Source organism: Rana temporaria, chromosome 4, assembly GCF_905171775.1.
Source record: "Rana temporaria chromosome 4, aRanTem1.1, whole genome shotgun sequence".
Taxonomy (NCBI): domain Eukaryota; kingdom Metazoa; phylum Chordata; class Amphibia; order Anura; family Ranidae; genus Rana; species Rana temporaria.
The window spans coordinates 71,779,948-71,800,721 of record NC_053492.1 but is presented as its reverse complement, the minus strand read 5'-3'; the positions used below and the strand labels follow the sequence as shown (position 1 = coordinate 71,800,721).

The following is a 20,774-nucleotide window of genomic DNA, read 5'->3' as shown; positions in this document are numbered from 1 at the left end:
TCACTAGGTAAAAATTAAAGTGATTTTAAACCCAGGACTCTGCATTCACTATATCTGGTCTCACACAGTACACAGAGCATGGAAATGCAATTATTTTAGAAAAATATAAACTAAATGCCTTTTCTCATCATCAGTATAGCAGTCTTATGACTTCTATCAGTGTCTGGTTAAAGCTTGTAGGAGGAGTTTTCATTCTACTCCAATTGTCCTATAAGGCTGCAGGACTCCTGACTCTGGACAGTGCCGATAACACGCACCAACCCATGAAAAATAAATATAAAATGATTCTCTAGCAATACACACCAAACTGAGCATGTGCAGAGTGCCTTCAATGCACTGTTCTATCAGGAGATGGAGTGCAGACAGTGGAAGAAGGGGAGGATCAGAGAAGACAGGAACAAACAGCCTTTTTACACAATGCAGAGGATTAACCCATTACGTTCCATAGTGAGTATAACAAGCATGATTTTGTTGCATAAACAGACTGATTTTACTGTTGTGGGTTTAGTAACACTTCAATGCTGCCACTGCACTACACTGAACATTATTTCTTATTGGGTTTAGATACACGTTTTAGTAGTCAGCTCCAATGTTACTTAACATGGTTGTAAACCCTCTCTGACAACTTGAACCTACAGGTAAGCCTAGATTAAGGCTTAACCTACACGGTCAAGGAGATATTTGCAGAAAACAATGCACCGTAGACAACGGCGCGGGGGCACTGAGCATCCTGGTTTTATGAATGGGATCATATCGGTCACACCCGGGGCATACTAGCTCATTATGCCTTTCTCTTGCAGGTTTTTTTTTTCAGGGGGGGGGGGGTGTTTACTTCCTCTTTAAAGCAGAACTTCAGCCTAAAGGGGATATTGCACTTTAGTTCTTCCTCCCCCACCCCACCTGACATATTAAGATTGTGTTTGGGGTGCGGGTATCCAGTTTTGATAGGTAACTGCTCCCACTTCCATCACCTAGCCCCCTCCCCCCACCTGCAGCCTTCTGGGACACGTTACAGGAGGCCGTGGGACCATTCACAAAGCCCACAGTGGCTCACACATGCACAATGGAAAACTGCCTGTGAAGTCACAAGGAGTAACCACTGGCTTCCCACAATAAACATGCCGGTACCAGGGACCCAAAGACCGACGGAGAACTGACACCGGGTGAGTATGGTGCTGGATCCCTGGACTGACGAACGTTCTTTTATTAAAAGTCAGCAGCTACAGGTTTTTCTCTAGGGTCAAAAACCTCTTTAAGGAGAAGCTCCAGACCCCCCCCCCCCCATACATACTGTAGCTGCTGACTTATTAGGGCACTTACCTGTCCTGGCATCCAGTGGTGCCCTCACCTGGGTGAATTCTTCAATTGTTTCCAAGTATGCTGCACTTTGTGAATAGATAGGCGCAGTCTTCTGGGACTTGTGAAGTGTCCCAGAAGGGTGCGGGGGAAGGAGCAAACTGAGGTGGGAGTGGGTATTCGTTAAAGCCAGGTACATTCTCTGGAAAGAAGGTGGGGGATAGTGGGCAGACAAGCGGAGTTTCCCCTTTCAGGTGGAGCTTTGCTTTATGAAAACTCAGCTATGCATTTGTTGCACAACTTTCTAATATTGAGAGAATTTTTTTTTTATAAATATGTTAACTTTGCATTAGACAAATTAAGAATCGTATGAGGCCTTTTCAAACAAGCGACCTGAGTCCAGATTCGCACTGACGGAGAGAATGAAATCGTGCGCGTTTCATTCCTGCATGTCAGTCCCGACTTCGGGGGGCGATCTCAGACATTTGGACGGGTTTCTGCACAGACGTCTATTGAAATCGCACCCAAAAGTAGTGCATAAACTATTTTTGGAAATCTGTGTGGCGCCACAAACGCAATAGCCACCAAGTCGCCATGCCAAATCGCTGCAATGTGAACCAGGGCTAAAAACCTGAAAAGCAAATCAAAGCAGATACAGGTACTCAACCAAAAAATAATAAGCAAACCACAGCCTCTACCCTAAAAACATGGTAAATAGACAAAAACAGAGGACGTACCCTCCCGTCACCAAATCACACACAGCATACTAGAATAAAGGGCACACTGGCACTTCCAAGTCCTGGTGTAGAGTGCCTCCATGTACACAGATAACCAGCAGAGAAATGTTCATGGTTCTCCGCTCCCACATCATTCTGGTAATATAGAAAGTCTAATCATGCATGCAATTGCAGGGCGAGTTTTCTTTAGTCCTCCAAAGGCTTTGGCAGGGGTGTCGCATTGTCACAGATCTGACCATGCACTTGTTTGGCCAAAAGCGACAAAGTTGCTCTATAATAAAAGATAAATATTAGTCCAAGAAGCCTTTGATAGAATCTGCCATCTAATCCAACTGTTAGGATAAAGATTTGTTTCAGGGCAGCTAGCTTCGCTCCCAGCGGTGATGAACAGGTTCTTCATGCCCTAGTCTGGGTGTCACACAGTACCAGCTTCCATCAAAAGGCTTCTCACCCAGGTATTTAGCATGATAAAAGACTTTCCTGAAAAACAAGGCTGACCATGACACGATGAGTTTCAGGGGTGTGAAACTACTTGTCCAAGGGACTAAATGTATTTATTAGACAGAGGTGTTCTATGGCAACTTAAACTTTAAATGTTTTAAATTTTTTTACTAGAAAATTAAGTAGAACCCCCAAACACTATATATTGTGTTTTAAAGCAGAGGCCCTAGAGAATAAATTGGTGGGTGTTGTCACACAGTATTTGAGTAAAAAAACAAAAAAAAAACTTGAATTTTAATGCAAAAAAAATAAATAAATACATGATGCATTTTTTTTCCAGTAAAATATGAAAGATAATGTAATGCTGAGTAAATAGATACCAAACATGTCACGCTTTAAAATTGAGCACACCCATGCACCAGCAACAAATGTCGGAATTTTTTTTTACCAATAGCTGACGCTTTAAAAAGGTTACTGCTTTAGATTTACAAAGGAGACAGGAGATCTGGTGCTAGAATTACTGGGCATGATCTGAGGTTCATGGCGATACCTCACATGTGGGGTACGATCGCCGTTTGCGTGCATGCGGAATCTACACATGTCCTCGCCTTTGTAGACGAGCACGAAGGGATGAGGGTGCCTTAAAAAAAGAAAATTATATACACTAACTTTTTTTTTTTTTAGCACCTTTAGTGCCGGTTCACTCTGGGGCAGCACGACTCTGCAAGGCGATCTGCCCGTGACTTCAGAGGCGACATGCAAAATGACTTCTGTGTTGAAGTCCGTGCAAGTCGCCCTGAAGTCGTCCAGGTACCTTTTTCTAAGTCGGAGCGACTTGAGTCACTCCCAGTCGAACAGTTTCATAGTACAGAACGGAGCGCGACTTGTCAGGCAGCCAAGTCGCCTGACAAGTGGCCCCTGTGTGAACCGCCACTAAGCGACGTCACAAGAAATGTCAACATTCTTTATGACAGCAATAGGTAGTCACTGACAGGTACTTTATGGAGATATCTGGGGTCAATAAGACCCTAAATCTCTTCTCTGCCCTTAAAAGCATTGAAAACACCAAGATCAGCGTGATCAAATGCATTACATTTTAAAAAATGGCACCGGGGGAAACCAGAAGTAACGTATACTCATTGTTTCCTATATCAGAGGTGGACAGAGCAGTTACATCAGGGTTTGACAAATTTGCTTGGAATCTAGGAGCCAGCTAAAAAAGTTAGGAGCCAGAAAACGCACCCCGTCCCGACGAGCTTGCGCGCAGAAGCGCATATGTAAACGGTGTTCAAACCACACGTGAGGTATCGCCGCGATTGGTAGAGCGAGAGCAATAATGATAGCCCTAGACCTCCTCTAACTCAAAACATGCAACCTGTAGATAAACGTTGCCTATGAAGATTTTAAAGGGTACAAGTTTGTCGGCATTCCACGAGCGGACGCAATTTTGAAGCGTGCCATGTTGGGTATGAATTTACTTGGCGTAACATTATCTTTCATAATATTAAAGTGGAGTTCCACCCATTTTTTTATGTTTGTCTGTGCTGCATGCTCTAATCTCATAGTGTTCAGAATGGACAATTTTTATTTAATTTGTTGCTTGTAAATACCTTTATTTTGTAGTCCTTCATTACTTCCTCCTCCTTATTTGCCTAGGCTATTTGCAAGGGTTTCTGGGATAGGCATCATGTTACCCAGTAGTCCTTGCAAACCTGACTGAAACCAATTACATTGCTTGTGCACTGAGCATGTGCAAAGCTGAAATCCAGGAAGTCATACAGTCTGGCTTCATGATGCCCACACTTAAGATGGCCACGGTCTATTTCTAGATTATAAACTATGTAAATGCTGTAACAACCTAACAAAACGGACCTTAGTTTACAGACTAACTTTACTAGAATACATTAAGCTTGTGTATTACAGGGGTATTTATATTTAAAAAGTGAAATTGTGGGTGGAACTCCCCTTTAAAAAAATGGGGATAACTTTACTGTTGTCTTATTTTTTAATTAAAAAAAGTGTAATTTTTTCCCAAAAAAGTGCGCTTGTAAGACTGCTGCGCAAAAACGGCGTGACAGAAAGTATTGCAACGATCGCCATTTTATTCTCTAGGGTGTTAGGATAAAAAAATATATATAATGTTTGGGGGTTCTAATTAGAGGGAAGAAGATGGCAGTGAAAAATGACATTAGAATTGCTGTTTAAAGCGGGGGTTCACCCTATCAACGAAAAAAAATAAAAAAAAATTTCTTTTACCATAAAATCAGGCATTGTAGCGCGAGCTACAGTATGCCTGTCCCGAATTTTTTACCCCCGTACTCACCTTGTAATCGTACATCGAAGATACCGGGGAATGGGCGTGCCTATGGAGACGGAGGATGATTGACGGCCGGCTCTGGCGCGTCACGCTTCTCCGGAAATAGACGAAATAGGCTTGGCTCTTCACGGCGCCTGCGCATAGCCTGTGCGCAGGCGCCGTGAAGAGCCGAGACCTACTCCGGCTGTCTTCGGGGAGAGTGACGTGCCAGGGCCGGCCGTCAATCATCCTCCCTCTCCATAGGCACGCCCATTCCCCGCGGGAGCCGAAATCTACGATGTCCGATTACAAGGTGAGTCCGGGGTTAAAAAAAATCGGGACAGGCATACTGTAGCTCGCGCTACAATGCCTGTCTCGATGGTAAAATCAAGTCAGTGAGGGTGAACTACCGCTTTAACTTGTAATGCTTAACTTGTAATACCAACGGCCACCACCAGATGGCGCCAGCTCACAAAAAAAAGCCAAGTCGCCAGGACACCATTTCTAGTCGTCATGGCGACCTGGCGCCCGGGATTTGTCGAGCCCTGAGTTACATTGTTTGGCTGCCTCTATGATTTGCTTGTGAAAGGCGGTGGGGGTGAACATCCACTCCCGCTGCTTGTAAAAGCGATCCAGCAGCTAATTAGCTGCTTGGATTGCTATTAGAAGTGAGCCGACTGTTTGCTGTAAATCCTGCTGCAGTAAGTAACATTCATTTTTCTGTCACAAACATGCATGCAACGTTTGACAGCATTTTCTGTACCCATTCAACACATATCCATAATTTCACCGACAGGCTTTTCTTCTCTGCCTATACAGTTATACATGGCATACTTAGGCTGGGTATGGATGCGCAGAGCCAGACAGCAAGAGGCAGGAGGAATCACTGCCACTGTAATATACACCCCTACAGTTAGGAGAGCGCCGACACACAGATGGGCAAAGCTGGCAGGTAAGAAGCGGGAATATTGCGGTCACTGATATATACGCCCTCACAGAACAAAATAGAGTCAAGCTGAGCAGTGCTCAGCCATTCACAGGAAACACAAAAATACTGGGAAAAAAAACTGCTGCATTAACTTTGCCGTCAGGCAGCCTAATTTACCTAATAAAACCTTTAAAAACCTTCCTGGCCCCCCTTTGTTTGGCTTCATTAACATATAAGCACCACACATATGCGCACAAAAAAGAAAAGGCGTTTCCCATGTGTGCAAAACAAATAGCATACAGTTTGCAGTGCCATTCAGGAACTAAAGGAGTTAAACTTGCCTTTCCAATGTTCCTTCACTGGCACCAGTTTTCAGCCATCTTCATTGGCCGATGCATGAGGATGTCACTCCTGCACATAAACAGGAGCCAGTCATCACGACACTCAGACTGGCGCAGACTTAAACTCTGTTTAAAGCACCAGAGAAGACAGCGAACAGGCAGGTAGGGGCAATTTATTACAAAACATGTGCAATAAAAGCCTGCCTGCTCGCTGTTTGTTACAGCAGAACTTCAGTTCTGCTTCAATGGCACTTCCCACAGTCTGGATGGTAGCGCTGGGGATCTGAAGACCAGCAAAGATAGGGGTTGACTCCTTGGCTTTAAGAATGGACTCCTAAACAAGACCCAGACACAAGTTTTCACACGCAACAAAATGCATATAGGGCAGCTAAAATTATGCATGTAGCACAAAAAAAAAAAAATTATTTGAAATTATGCACATTCATGGTACAGCGAGATGTGAATGCAGCCACAGGGACATATCCACCTGTAGATTATGGGAACCATAGAGGCTGCCATTGGTGAATGCTCCTAAACAATGGCAATAGCCTGCTTGGATACTGATACAAGGGATTTAATAAAGAGGAACTACAGTCATTGTTCAAAAAATTTAAAGCCAGCAGCTGCCGACTTCTAGTCCACAATCACATTGGCCATTTGCCATAAAAAGAGAAGAGCGAGTGAAACTTAAGTGAAGTTCCACTTTGTGTCACTTCACCAAAACGATTTCAGACAATGCCCAAAGTAATACTAGAGAGATCGTTTAAGACAGCCAAGCAACTAGTATTTTTAGAAGCAATTTAAATATAAAGGGTGTTCTAAAGTGTTTCCGCTCTTTTTAATATTTAATAGAGTAAAGTGTGGAAACTAAGAATCTCAGAGCACCAAAATATTTGAAAGTAGGAGTGCACTTAAAGCGGAGTTCCACCCAAAAGTGAAACTTCCGCTCGCTGCATCCCCCCCCCCCCTTCGGTGCCACATTTGGCACCTTGCGGGGAGAGCGGGGGGCAGGATACCCGCCTTTCACACGTATCATGTTCCCACTTCCGGGAGCCTTGGCCGCAGGTATCGACGTCACCGCCCAGGCTCCCTCCCCCTTCTTTTGCTGGCCCAGTAGGGTTCCTGGCATGAAGCTGTAAGGCTTCACTGTCGGGTTCCCTTACTCGCAATGGCGGCGACATGTGGAACTTCCGCTCATCAGATTCCTCCCCCCCTCCGATGCCACAACCGTTACCTTTCGGGGGGAGGATACTTGTCTGACAGGTATCCTTTCCCACTTCCTGGAGTCTGGCCGCAGCAGTGACGTCACCGCGGAGCTCCTTCCTCCCCATGGCTAATAGGAGAGGGGCCTTGCACATTCACAGTAGGGGTCCTGGCGTGAAGCCGAAAGGCTACACTGCCGGGTTCCCTTACCTGCAATGGCGGCGGCAACACCCGACAGCTGATGGTAATGGTGCCGACATCAAGGGACATGTAAGTGTCATATTCAAAGCCAGCAGCTGCAGTATGTGTACCTGCTGGCTTTTCATTTTCCCCGGAACTCCGATTTAAAGAAAAAATTAAATGTACGCTGAATAATGAACTCTTCTGAATAAAAGGTTGCCTGGCTGTCATGCTGATGCTCTGGCTTCACACAAATATAGAAGGAATTCTGGCTTTCATTTGCTGTGCGATTATTCTTGGTCTGTGACTCAACCACTGAAGCCAAAGAATTTTTAGAAGGAGGGTAAGCAATGGCTGCCCCTATTTAAATCAAGTTTTTTTAATTTACAGCGCACCCAAGATGCTGCTTGCAGGACTTTTTGGAATGTCCCGCAAGTACACTGCCCCAGTGTGAGGACACAATGTAATGAATGGGAAGCGCTTTTCAGAAGCTATCTCTAGCGCTAAAACGCCTGAAAACCGCCTCAGTATGAAAAGGGGTCTAAAAAAAATGGATATCTCCCTTCCAACCTTCATATCCGACTCCTAGTTATAATGCCCCATATATCCCACGTCTGAGTGCATTATTATATAGATAAGTAATAAATATTATATATTACTTTCACGGTATAAATGAACTCCTTATAGTAGCGATCATCTGCCATGGCGACAGGTAATACAAAATTTTTAAAAAAACGCACGCTGCTACTAAATGTCTTAGGCCTTGCTCACACCTATGCATTTTTGGTGCTTTTTGCAGATGGGACACGTTCACATCTGCGCTTTTTTCAGCCGCTGCGTATCTGGAAAGGATCAATGACTTTTACCAAGAAGTTTTCTTTTCTGCTCCCTTAAAATTTCCCATCACTGAGCGAAAACAAACATCGATTGACCCCAATAACGATTAGAGAAATCAAACGTTCTTAAAAATTACATTTTTTTTTTTTTTTTAAAAGAAAGACGGTGTTTTTGTATGGCCAGCATAGAATATTTTACAGTTCTGTCTGAAAATAGGCAAAACACTCTTTCATTTTTCTTCTTTAAATAAAAAAATGTGATCTCCGAGTCTGATGATATTTACCAGATTCACCCTCTAATAGTACATACAGTACACCTCTCCTCTCATAGTACATACCGTACACCTCTCCTCTCATAGTACATACAGTACACCTCTCTCCTCATAGTACATACCGTATACCTCTCCTCTAATGGACAGAAGAGATATATTGTACTGTTTTTCTCAGAGTGAATTAGAGATTTTTCTCCCCACCCATATAGTTGGTTATTTATATGTGCCACAGCACGCCAACACCAATCCCCCCCTCATCCCTACATGCCGGTCCCCCCCCCCTTCTCCACACGCCGGTCCTCGTGCCTACACGCCAGTCCCCCCCCCTTCTCCACACGCCGGTCCTCGTGCCTACACGCCAGTCCCCCCCCCCCCTTCTCCACACGCCGGTCCTCGTGCCTACACGCCAGTCCCCCCCCCCCCCCTTCTCCACACGCCGGTCCTCGTCCCTACACACCAGCCCCCCCCCCCTTCTCCACATGCCGGTCCCCCTTCTCGTCCTCACACGCCGGTCCCCCCTTCTTCTACACACGCCAACATCGGTCCCCCCCTCTTCTACACACGCCAGTCCCCCCTCTTCTACACACACCAAAGTCGGTCGTCCCCCTCTTCCCTACACGCCAGTCCCCCCCTCTTCTACACACGCCAACGTCGGTCATCCCCCCTCTTCCCTACACGCCAGTCCCCCCCCTCTTCTACACACGCCAACGTCGGTCCCCCCCCCCTCTTCCCTACACGCCGGTCGTCCCCCTCTTCTACACACGCCAACGTCGGTCCCCCCCCCCTCTTCCCTACACGCCGGTCGTCCCCCTCTTCTACACGCCAACGACGGTCCCCCCCCCTCTTCCCTACACGCCGGTCGTCCCCCTCTTCTACACGCCAACGACGGCCCCCCCCTCTTCCCTACACGTCAGTCCCCCCCTCTTCTACACGCCAACGACCGTCCCCCCCCTTTTCCCTACACATCAGTCTCCCCCCCTTCAACAGACGCCAACGACGGTCGTCCCCCTTTTCCCTACACGTCAGTCCCCCCCCTTCTACACACACCAACGACGGTCATCCCCCCTCTTCCCTACACGCCGGTCGTCCCCCTCTTCTACACGCCAACGACGGTCATCCCCCCTCTTCCCTACACGCCGGTCGTCCCCCTCTTCTACACGCCAACGACGGTCGTCCCCCCTCTTCCCTACACGCCGGTCGTCCCCCTCTTCTACACGCCAACGACGGTCGTCCCCCCTCTTCCCTACACGTCAGTCCCCCCTTCTTCTACACATACCAACGATGCCCCCCCCCCTCTTCCCTACACGCCAGTCCCCCTCCCTTATCCCTACACGCCAACGCCGGTTGCCCCCCCTCTTCACACACACACACACACACACACACACACACACACATATATATAAATATATATATATATATATATATATATATATATATACACACACACACCCTGATTGCCCCCCACTATATAACATCATAACACTGATGACCCCCCCCCCTATATAACAACACTGATTTACACACACTCTACATAAAAACATAACACTGATCCTCCCCCACCACACTAGATAAGCACTGATCCCCCCTCAGACCATACACACGCACACTGTTCTTTGTAGTACGCAGAGACACACCAATGTAAACATCATCCCTCTACATACACGCCGGATCCTGTGTGCCCCCTTTTCCGGTCCAGTGCGGCCTGTACTCACTTCCCCTCCCCCAACCTCGGGCCTAAATCTCATGCTCGTCCTTACTCACCGCCGGGATCGGTGACCGCTCCAGACGCGGGCTCGGGCCTCATAGACGGGGACTGGAGGCAGTAGGCCCCAACTTACTGCAACATAGCGAGCACAGGCGGCCCGACATCCACCACTACTACCGCCGCTCTTCCTTCTCCCCCTCCTCCTGGAGCGCAGTGCAGCATGGGAGAGCAAAAAAGAGGGCGGGGCTGGCCCTCACCTGACCCCTCCTCTTTCCCCTTACTACGACGCCGTGAACCAACACAGCCCCACATCCGGTCTGGCATTTCCTCTGCCCCGCCCACTGTTACCCTGACCGACCCGCCCACCATTCTTTCCCCTTCTCGCCAGCGATCATCGCACACGTGATTCTATTATTATTATTATTATTATTATTATTATTGTTATTATTATTATTGTACAATATACTGTGCGTGTCATATATCACAACCCCGGAGCTCACACATACCTACCTAACACTACTATTCTATATCTTCATGTCTGATCCACGGGATCCACTCTCACCAGAACACACATCATGATTATTATTATTATTATTATAGTCAGTGTATCTCTGCAATAATCTCCCCAGCAAAGACCTGTCATTATTATTATTATTTTTATATTTTATTATTATTTTATGCATTGCTCTCGCCAGCGACGACCTTTCATTATTATTATTATTATTATTATTATTATTATTATTACTGTTATATTTTATTATTATATTTTGCATTACTCTCCCCAGCAATGACCGGTCATTATTATTATTATTATTATTTTTATATTTTATTATTATTTTATACATTACTCTCCCCAGCAATGACCTGTTATTATTATTATTATTATTATTATTTTTATATTTTATTATTATTTTATACATTACTCTCCGCAGCAATGACCTGTCATTATTATTATTATTATTTTTATATTTTATTATTATTTTATACATTACTCTCCCCAGCAATGACCTGTTATTATTATTAAATATTATTATTATTATTATTATTATTTTATGCATTGCTCTCACCAGCAATGACCTGTCATTATTATTATTATTATTATTATTATTATTATTATTATTATTATTACTACTGTTATATTTTATTATTATTTTATGCATTACTCTCACCAGCAATGACCTGTCATTATTATTACTATTATTTTTATATTTTATTATTATTTTATGCATTGCTCTCACCAGCAGTGACCTTTTATTATTATTATTATTATTTTTATATTTTATTATTATTTTATGCTTTGCTCTCCCCGGCAATGTCCTGTCATTATTATTGTTCTTCTTATTATTATTATTATTATTATTATTATTATCATTTATATTTTATGCATTGCTCTCACCAGCAATGACCTGTTATTATTATTATTATTATAACTGTTAAATTTTATTATTATTTTTTGCATTACTCTCACCAGCAATGACCTGTCATTATTATTATTTGTATTATTATTATTTTATGCATTGCTCTCACCAGCAATGACCTGTCATTATTATTATTACTATTATTTTTATATTTTATTATTATTTTATGCATTGCTCTCACCAGCAATGACCTGTCATTATTATTATTACTATTATTTTTATATTTTATTATTATTTTATGCATTGCTCTCACCAGCAATTACCTGTCCTTATTATTATTATTATTATTATTATTATTATTATTACTGTTATATTTTATTATTATTTTATGCATTGCTCTCACCAGCAATTACATGTCCTTATTATTATTATTATTATTATTACTGTTATATTTTATTATTATTTTATGCATTGCTCTCACCAGCAGTGACCTTTTATTATTATTTTTATATTTTATTATTATTTTATGCATTGCTCTCCCCAGCAATGTCCTGTCATTATTATTATTTTTATATTTTATTATTATATTATACATTACTCTCCTCAGCGATGACCTGTCATTATTATTATTATTATTACTTTTATGTTGTATTATTATTTTATGCATTGGTCTCACCAGCAATGACCTGTCATCATTATTATTATTTAAATTTTTTATTATTACTTTATGCATTACTCTCCCCAGCGATGACCTGTCATTATTATTATTATTATTACTTTTATGTTTTATTATTATTTTATGCATTGCTCTCACCAGAAATGACCTGTCATTATTATTATTATTTTAATTTTTTATTATTATTTTATGCATTTCTCTCACCAGCGATGACTTGTGATTATTATTATTATTATTATTATTATTATTACTTTTATATCTTATTATTATTTTATGCATTACTCTCACCAGCGCTGACCTGTCATTATTAATATTATTATTATTTTTATATTTTATTATTATTTTATGCATTGCTCTCACCAGCAATGACCTCATTATTATTTTAATTTTTTATTATTACTTTATGCATTACTCTCCCCAGCGATGACCTGTCATTATTATTATTATTATTATTACTTTTATGTTTTATTATAATTTTATGCAATGCTCTCACCAGAAATGACCTGTCATTATTATTATTATTTTAATTTTTTATTATTATTTTATGCATTACTCTCACCAGCGATGACTTGTGATTATTATTATTACTTTTATATTTTATTATTATTTTATGCATTGCTCTCACCAGCGATCACCTGTCATTATTATTATTATTTTTATATTTTATTATTATTTTATGCATTACAGATGATGCAGAAATGCGTCCAGAACGGATCTAGAGTGTGTTTTTGTGGTGTGAACCAGCCCTGAGTAGAAATCTCCCCCACCCCTCAACTCCTGCCACCATAATTGTCTAGTGTAGTAGAGTTTGATAGAACTGAGGGAGCTGCAGCCATTCATCAAGAGTGTCGGGCTACACTCATCCTTTTCTCACACCTCATCCATTTACAGAGGCCATGCTACAGCTTCTATGAATGAAACAGCTATGGGAAGGGCAGAAGCCAAAACGGACCACTGGCCAGAAATGAAGCACAAAATAAAATTAAAGATGAAAACAAAAAAAACAATAATGATGTAGCACCCTGGAGTTTAGGCAGGGAGCTCCTCACAAGTTTACTTGCCAGGAGTAGTTATGCTGGTTGATTGGTAGTGATCTATTGATTTCTCCCTAAGTTTGGCCTTGTTGCACTTTTCTCTTCTACTACTTGGTGGCCGGGTACTTGGTGGTACTAGATACCAGAAGGGCAACACAAGGTCAGGTTATGGGTATATAGGGTATTTCAGCCAATGGGCAGGGGTTATCTTAAATCCCTTGGCCTGCTGGAGAGCCTATATATTTGTGTGAGGTCAGGTGGTCTGTGGTCTGTTCCACCTGGACGGCTGTCTGGGTGGATGTGTGTTGTGTTGCCCGGGTTGCTAGGCCGGAGATGGGGACTATTCCGGGCACATCTGGCTGCTAGGCTGTGTGAGGGCCTATCCAGAAGCAAGAGAGCAGCGGCGGGTTGGGACTGCGGCTTTCAGTCCAACCAAAAGTGACGATTCTGTTGGTCAGAGAACCTGTCGTAGTCAGAGGTAGAGGGGAAGCTGTCGCCAGTAATGGGCTATCTGCCTTTCGCCAGGGACCACAGTGATTAACTGAAGCAATTACCCGAGCAGTGTTCTCACCAACTGAGGATGGTGAACAATCAGGAAACTTCAGTGGGAATCAAGCTAGGCACCGAGCCAGCGAAGGTGACGCTTGCAGAGCCGCCAAGTGTGTTAAGCTAGGGACCGAGCAGGCCAGTGTGGGTAAAGCTTAAAGGATTTGTAAATAAAAAATTTTTTTTTGCTGAAATGACTGTTTACAGGGTATAGAGACGTTGGGCCAGATCCACATACATGTAGATCGGCGCAGCGTATCAGAGATACACTACGCCACCGTAACTTACCTAGCGTATATTCGAATCCTCAGCGAGTTTGCGCCGTAAGTTACGGCGGCGTAGTGTATTTCTGGCGGCGGATGTCAAATTGGGCGGGTTGGGGGCGGGTTTCATGAAAAATGAAGCGCGTCCCCGCACCGAATGAACTGCGCATGCATTGTCCCGAAATTTCCCGACGTGCATTGCGCTAAATGACGTCGCTAGGACGTCATTTTTTAAAAACTTAGACGTGAGTTACATCCATCCCTATTCACGGACGACTTACGCAAAAAATAAAAAAAATTCAAATTTCGACGCGGGAACGACGGCCATACTTAACATGGCAAGTCTAGCTATACGCCGAAAAATACTAGCTTTAACTATACGCTGGAAAAAGCCGACTACAGACGACGTTAGAAAATGCGACGGCCGCACGTACGTTCGTGGATCGTCGTAAATCGCAAATTTGCATATCCGACGCGGAAAACGACACGAACGCCACCCAGCGGACGCCGAAGAATTGCATCTTAGATCCGAAGGCGTACGAAGACGTACACCTGTCGGATCTAACCCAGATGCCGTCGTATCTTGTTTTGAGGATTCAAAACGATACGACGCAGGAAATTTGAAAGTACACCGGCGTATCAGTAGATACGCCGGCGTACTTCGTCTGTGGATCTGCCCCATAATAGTTAACTGATTCCTTTTAAAAAAGATTAAAAATAGATAAAAATCAATCATATAATGTACCTGTAGTTTCTAGTTTAGTTTTTGCATGTTGTTTCCTGCCCTCTGCCTTACAGAGCATACAGAGCCATAGAGCAGTGATGGTTTGGAAAACGGAACTAGAAACTAGACACACAGTAATCACACCTAGGGCCGATCCGCCCTATAGGCTCACTATGCAAGCCTCTTAGGGCCCCGCAAAGCTGCGGAGGGCCCCCAAAATTACTAGAGGCCCCGCCTGCTGAGAAGTCATTTTTGGCCCCTCACCCCGCTTTTCAACTTGCTGACTGCATGGGAGAAGAGGTAAGAAGTCAGCGCCCCCTGCTTCTCAGTTTAATGTGACATGTCATTTTGCTTAGGGCCCCAGGGAGGTCAGGATCGGCACTGATCACACCTCCTTGAGGTTAAAAAATATAAAAAAAATGTCCCCCAGGTTAATGCCATATTGTGCCTGGAAGCATGCTAGCACATTATGATGGACCTTCCTCCAGCAGTGCGTTATCACTGCTGCAAGAGCATCCACCTTCACCCGGTCTTCCTTTCAAGTCCACACACTCCGGCCTTTTAAATTGCTTGGCTGCAATGACATAAGTCCTGAACATGCGCACTGGAGTCCCCATAGCAGCAGTGTCCATGCTTGAAGAGAGGACTGTGCATGCACAAATTACATTATTGGCCTAAGCCTATGAGGGTATTCACTAACTATTGCAAATTCCAACTGTTTCAAAGGCACCTACAAGTGATTCCGCATACACACGATCATTTTTCATTTAAAATGATCGTGTGTGGGCTACACATAATTTTTCAGGTTCTGAAAAACGACAAAAAAAATATTCGAACATGCTGCATTTTTTAACATAGTTTGAAACATTGTAATTTTTCGGGTTGTAAAAAATTATCGTGTGTGGGCTAAAACAACGTAAAAAACCTGCGCATGCTCAGAAGCAAGTTATGAGACGGGAGCGCTCATTCTGGTAAGACTACCGTTCATAATGGAGTAAGCACATTCATCACGCTGTAACAGACAGAAAAGCGCGAATCGTCTTTCACTAACACGGAATCAGCTAAAGCAGCCCAAAGGCGAATGGAACTTCCCCTTTATAGTGCCGTCGTACGTGTTGTACGTCACCGCGCTTTGCTAGAGCATTTTTTAAAAACGATGGTGTGTGGGCAACATTGTTTTATTCATGCTGAAAAATTATTGTGTGTACGCGGCATAAGACTTTTACAGTTTTACCTGTAGCGTAAAGTTACGTTTTTTATTTTTACTTTATTACAGTGGTAAAGAACTTTGCGTTCTCTTGCGTTGTCTTCGGTCGTCTTTAGCTGGTCATAGACATAAGTTTGATCTCGATTGGTTCAGCAGGGACCAGCCAAGATTCAAACCATGTATGGGCAGGCTGATTGTACCCAAGTTGTTCCATAGAACGACTTGGATACAACCAGCATGTCAGATTTTTCAATGTTGTCAGCGACCAGGAGAACATAATAGCTCCGCAGAATGGATTCCCCTATCAACTGAGTGCGTTGAAGGGGGAATCGAGCGATTGCAGGAAAAAAAAAAAATCGTACCATTTATGGCCAACTTTTGTATGATGCATACAGGACATTATCTTGTGTTATACAATATTTAAGGTTCCCCTTGAGATTAGTTACAATTCTAAGGTATTGGTTACAACTAATAAGAAAAGTGCTTTAACCACTTGCTGACTGGCTCACGTATCTATATATACATATATATATATATATATATGTTGGCAGAATGGTACGGGCAGGCAAAGCAACGTACCTGTACATTACTTTGAATCTTTCGCCTAGCGGGCACGCACCTGCCGCAAACTCTATGACCGTGCCTGCGGGACCCGTGGACTCGATGTCCACCGGTGTCCCACGATCGTGTCACGGAGCTGCAGAACGGGGAGATGCCTGTGTAAACAAGGCATTTTGCCTGTTCTGCCTAGTGACAGGAGACTGAGCTACTGCTCCCTGTCATCGGGAGTAGTGATCACTGTTGTGTCACTTGTAGCCCAGCCCCCTCACAGTTAGAATCACTCCCTAGGACACACTTAACCCCTTCCTCGTCCCCTAGTGTTTAACCCCTTCCCTGCCAGTGTCATTTACACAGTAATCAGTGCATTTTTCTAGCACTGATCGCTGTATAAATGACAATGGTCCCAAAATAGTGTCCGCCGCAATATCGCAGTCATGATAAATCGCAGATCACCGCCATTACTAGTAAAAAAATTATAATAATAAAAATGCCATAAAACTATTCCCTATTTTGTAGACTCTATAACTTGTGTGCAAACCAATCAATACACGCTAAGGCCTGATTCACACCAATGCATTTTTAGAGCTTTTTGCGTTTTGCAGATTTGCACTGCAGAACGTGTTCCATAGGAAACCATGTTAAATGGACTGTAGTGCAAATCTGTAAAATTCAAAAAGCACAAAAAATGCATAGGTGTGAATCAGGCCTTTTTTTTTACCAAAAATATGTAGAAGAATACATATCGGCCTAAACAGAGGAAAAAAATTGTTTTTAGATATTTTTTGGGAGATATTTATTATAGCAAAAAGTAAAAAATATTGCTTTATATCCAAAATTGTCGCTCTTTTTTTGTTTATAGCGCAAAAAATAAAAACCGAGGAGTTGATCAAATACCACCAAAGAAAGCTCTATTTGTGGGGAAAAAAAGGACCTCAATTTTGTTTGGGTGCCTCGTCGCACGAAAGCGCAATTGTCAGTTAAAGCGATGCAGTGCCGAATCGCAAAAAAAGGCCCGGTCAGTGGGCAGCCAATTCTTCCGGGGCTGAAGTGATTAAAGGGATCCTCTTGTTGGATGTAGGAGGAGTTTCTAAGAAACTCACTTTGGGTGTTCTCTTTTAAATCCCAAGATCAAAAGCTACATGTGCTAACAATTCCATTATTGCAAGTGAAAGCTCATTTCTTTTAATTGCAAGGAATAATATTTTTTCAGGCTTTTAAAAGGTTGGCCAAACCAGTTCTTCCAGTATTGGGTTTTGTACTGTATTGCTGGTTTGCAAAGCTAAATCAGTTTTGCTAAGCAAAAACAGTTTTTTGTAACTGGTTTTATGTTTTGAACACATTACAGTATTGATGAGTCAAGTGATTGTTTAAAGCCGTTTTAAACAAAAAACCAAGAATGTATTATATTGCAGCTTACTAATCATTAGATGTGGTGGCTGCATTAGTTCTAATTTTTGAGGCATTTTCCCCTTTATTTTACCTGGTGATCTGGTCGAAAACACAGGGCCAGATTCAGAGACATTTGCCCTGGCGCAGCGTATCAGAGATACGCTACGCCGCCGTATCTTACCTGGCGGAATTTCGAATCCAGGAAGATTTTGCGCCGTAAGTTACGGCGGCGTAGTGTATTTCTCGGCGCGTATTTCAAATTGGGCGGGTAGGGGGCGTGATTCATTTAAATTAAGCGCGTCCCCGCGCCCATTGAAATGTGCATGCTCCGTTTTGAAATTTCCCGCCGTGCTTTGCGGGAAATGACTTCGCACCAACGTCATTTTTTGAACGTCGACGTGAGTTACGTCCTTTCCTATTCACGGACGACTTACGCAAAAAAAAAAAAAAAAAAATTCGACGCGGGAACGACGGCCATACTTTAACATGGCAGGTCTAAATATAGGCCACAAAATAGCAGCTCTAACTATAATCCGGGAAAAGCCGACTAGCGACGACGTAAGAGAATGCGACGGCCGCACATACCTTCGTGGATCGACAGAAAATGCTAATTAGCATACCCGACGCGGAAAACAACGCGAACTCCACCCAGCGGGTGCCGAAGTATTGCACCTACGATCCGAAGGCGTACAAAGCCGTACGCCTGTCGGATCGAAGCCAGAAGCCGTCGTATCTTGGTTTGAGGATTCAAACTAAAGATACGACGCGGCAAATTTGAAAGTACGCCGGTGTATCAGTAGATACGCCGGCGTACTTCTTCTGTGAATCTGGCCCACAGTTACTATCTTAGGCTGTATTCGCACTTCAGTGTTTAGAATTGCGAGCAAATTTGCCGTGATTCTGCCTGCGATGTGTGAATGACAAATCGCGGGACTTGCATTTGAGATGCCGTTCATTTGAATGACACCTAAAATCGTGGCAACCCGCATTGCGGAAAGCATGTTGCCCAGGAGCTACTCTTGGGCGGCGTGCTGCCCGCAATGCGGGTTTGCCGCAATTGCAGCGTGATTTATCGCATGATAGACCCGCACCGCATGTGTCATTTACACATCGGCGCTTTCAAATCGTGGGCAAAATTGGGGCAAATTTGCCTGCAATTCAAAACGCTGAAGCGTGAATGCAGCCTTACACTGGCCATACATGGACTGTATTGTGACAGCTGGGAAAACTCCCCTCTGTCTGAATCCAAAGGTTTAGCGAGTGCAGTGGCTGCTGGTGTTTTTTTTTTGAGGGGGGCAGCAAACAACCCCCAGCCCGCTGTTTGGCAGTCGGTCTGAGCTCCCTGGACTAACGGGCTGTGTGTGCTTCGATCCCCTCCCATCTCCACACCCAGACTGAGGAATGAAGGAGACGAGTCCAACTGGTCTATGAAACCCAGCACAGGGACACTGCACACCGCACAGGCTGATGACCCTCCACTGTCTGCGGTCGGTCTGACACTTACCTTATCATGGTGGGCAGCGTGCAGTGGCTTGGCTCCGAGTCCTCTCCTCCATGGCAGGTTCCAGCTCCTCTCCTCCTCCTCCTAGGCATCCAATAGGATCGCCTATCATTTCAGCCAATCGGGTGACGGGTATCAGACCCGCTTCCTGATTGGCCAGGAGGAGGATCAGTGTTGCAACAGCGAATACTCATTTGCTGTTGCAACACACCTGGGTGGGCTCCAGACGCAATGCTCTGCGCTCCAAGCCTACCCTATTTTGAAGCCTATTAGAGCCTCTGGCCATAGGAATTAATGCGCCGGGTGTCCTGAAAGGGGACGGGCACAGGGATAGAGGAGGCGGCACTCGTGCGTCCACAATGGACGGGCCGCCCCTGAGCGAGAGGATTCCCCCATCCACTTCTGACCTGAAACAAGAAAGGAAAGAAGAAGTTGCTTCTCTCAGCTTTCATTTAACCCAAATTTTTGGGGAAATGGGGAGAGTTTGGCAAAATGGAGCCATTTTTTGGAAAAGGTGTTGCTGTTAATTGACAAACAGGACTTTGTGTTTCTATGCATGCAATGGCCTGGAATTTAATTCTGAGGCCCCGTACTCACGACCAAACATGTCTGCTGAAACTGGTCCGCGGACCAGTTTCAGCGGACATGTTCGTTCGTGTGTAGGCAGTAACGTACAGAATTCCAGCAAACAATCGTCGGCCAGACCGTTTTCCAACGAACAACTGTTTCCTGGTCTTGCTTTAAAACAGTCTGCTGGAATCGTGTCCGTCAGACATGTTCGGTCGTCTGTACACAAAAGCAGCGTACAAAAACCCCGCGCATGCTCAGTCCAAATGAGGAGACGGGAGCGCTCGTTCAGGTAAAACTCGCGTTTGTTTGGGATATGGCACATTCGTCATTAGAAACCTTTTATTCTAGCAAGAGAACAATGTCTTAAAAAGGCGCACTAAACCACATTTTCAAGCCTCGTTTTATTAATTCTTCTCTTGCTAGAATAACCCCGTTCTCTTGCTGATGCAATTTCAATAGAGTTGTCCCATACTGAAATGTCACATTTCTTGCTTGTGATGTAATCCTTTAATAATGTTTTCTATGCCAGACGTGTGTTTTGGTTGGTGGTCCTCCATAATTTATAGTAGTCATTTTTGTAAAGGAATGTGAATTTTTTTATTTTTTTTTGTTGTTTCTAGTTATGTCACCATTTAAAAATTTTTTTTTTTACATGTTTTTTTTTATTTATTTTTTTTTTTTTTTGGTGTTTCATTAGAGAATATTAAACC

General features: G+C 43.6%; 1 protein-coding gene across 3 annotated transcripts in view; it reads right to left on the bottom strand.

Moving 5' to 3' along the window:
* The window catches only part of PUM2 (pumilio RNA binding family member 2), an 88,343-nt gene extending 77,879 nt beyond the window's left edge, over window positions 1-10,464 (bottom strand). For all 3 annotated transcript variants that reach the window (XM_040348540.1, XM_040348542.1, XM_040348541.1), the window contains exon 1: window positions 10,292-10,464. The gene's annotated coding sequence lies outside the window, so the exon portion shown is untranslated. The remainder of the gene's footprint in view (window positions 1-10,291) is intronic.
* Window positions 10,465-20,774: the final 10,310 nt, after the last annotated feature.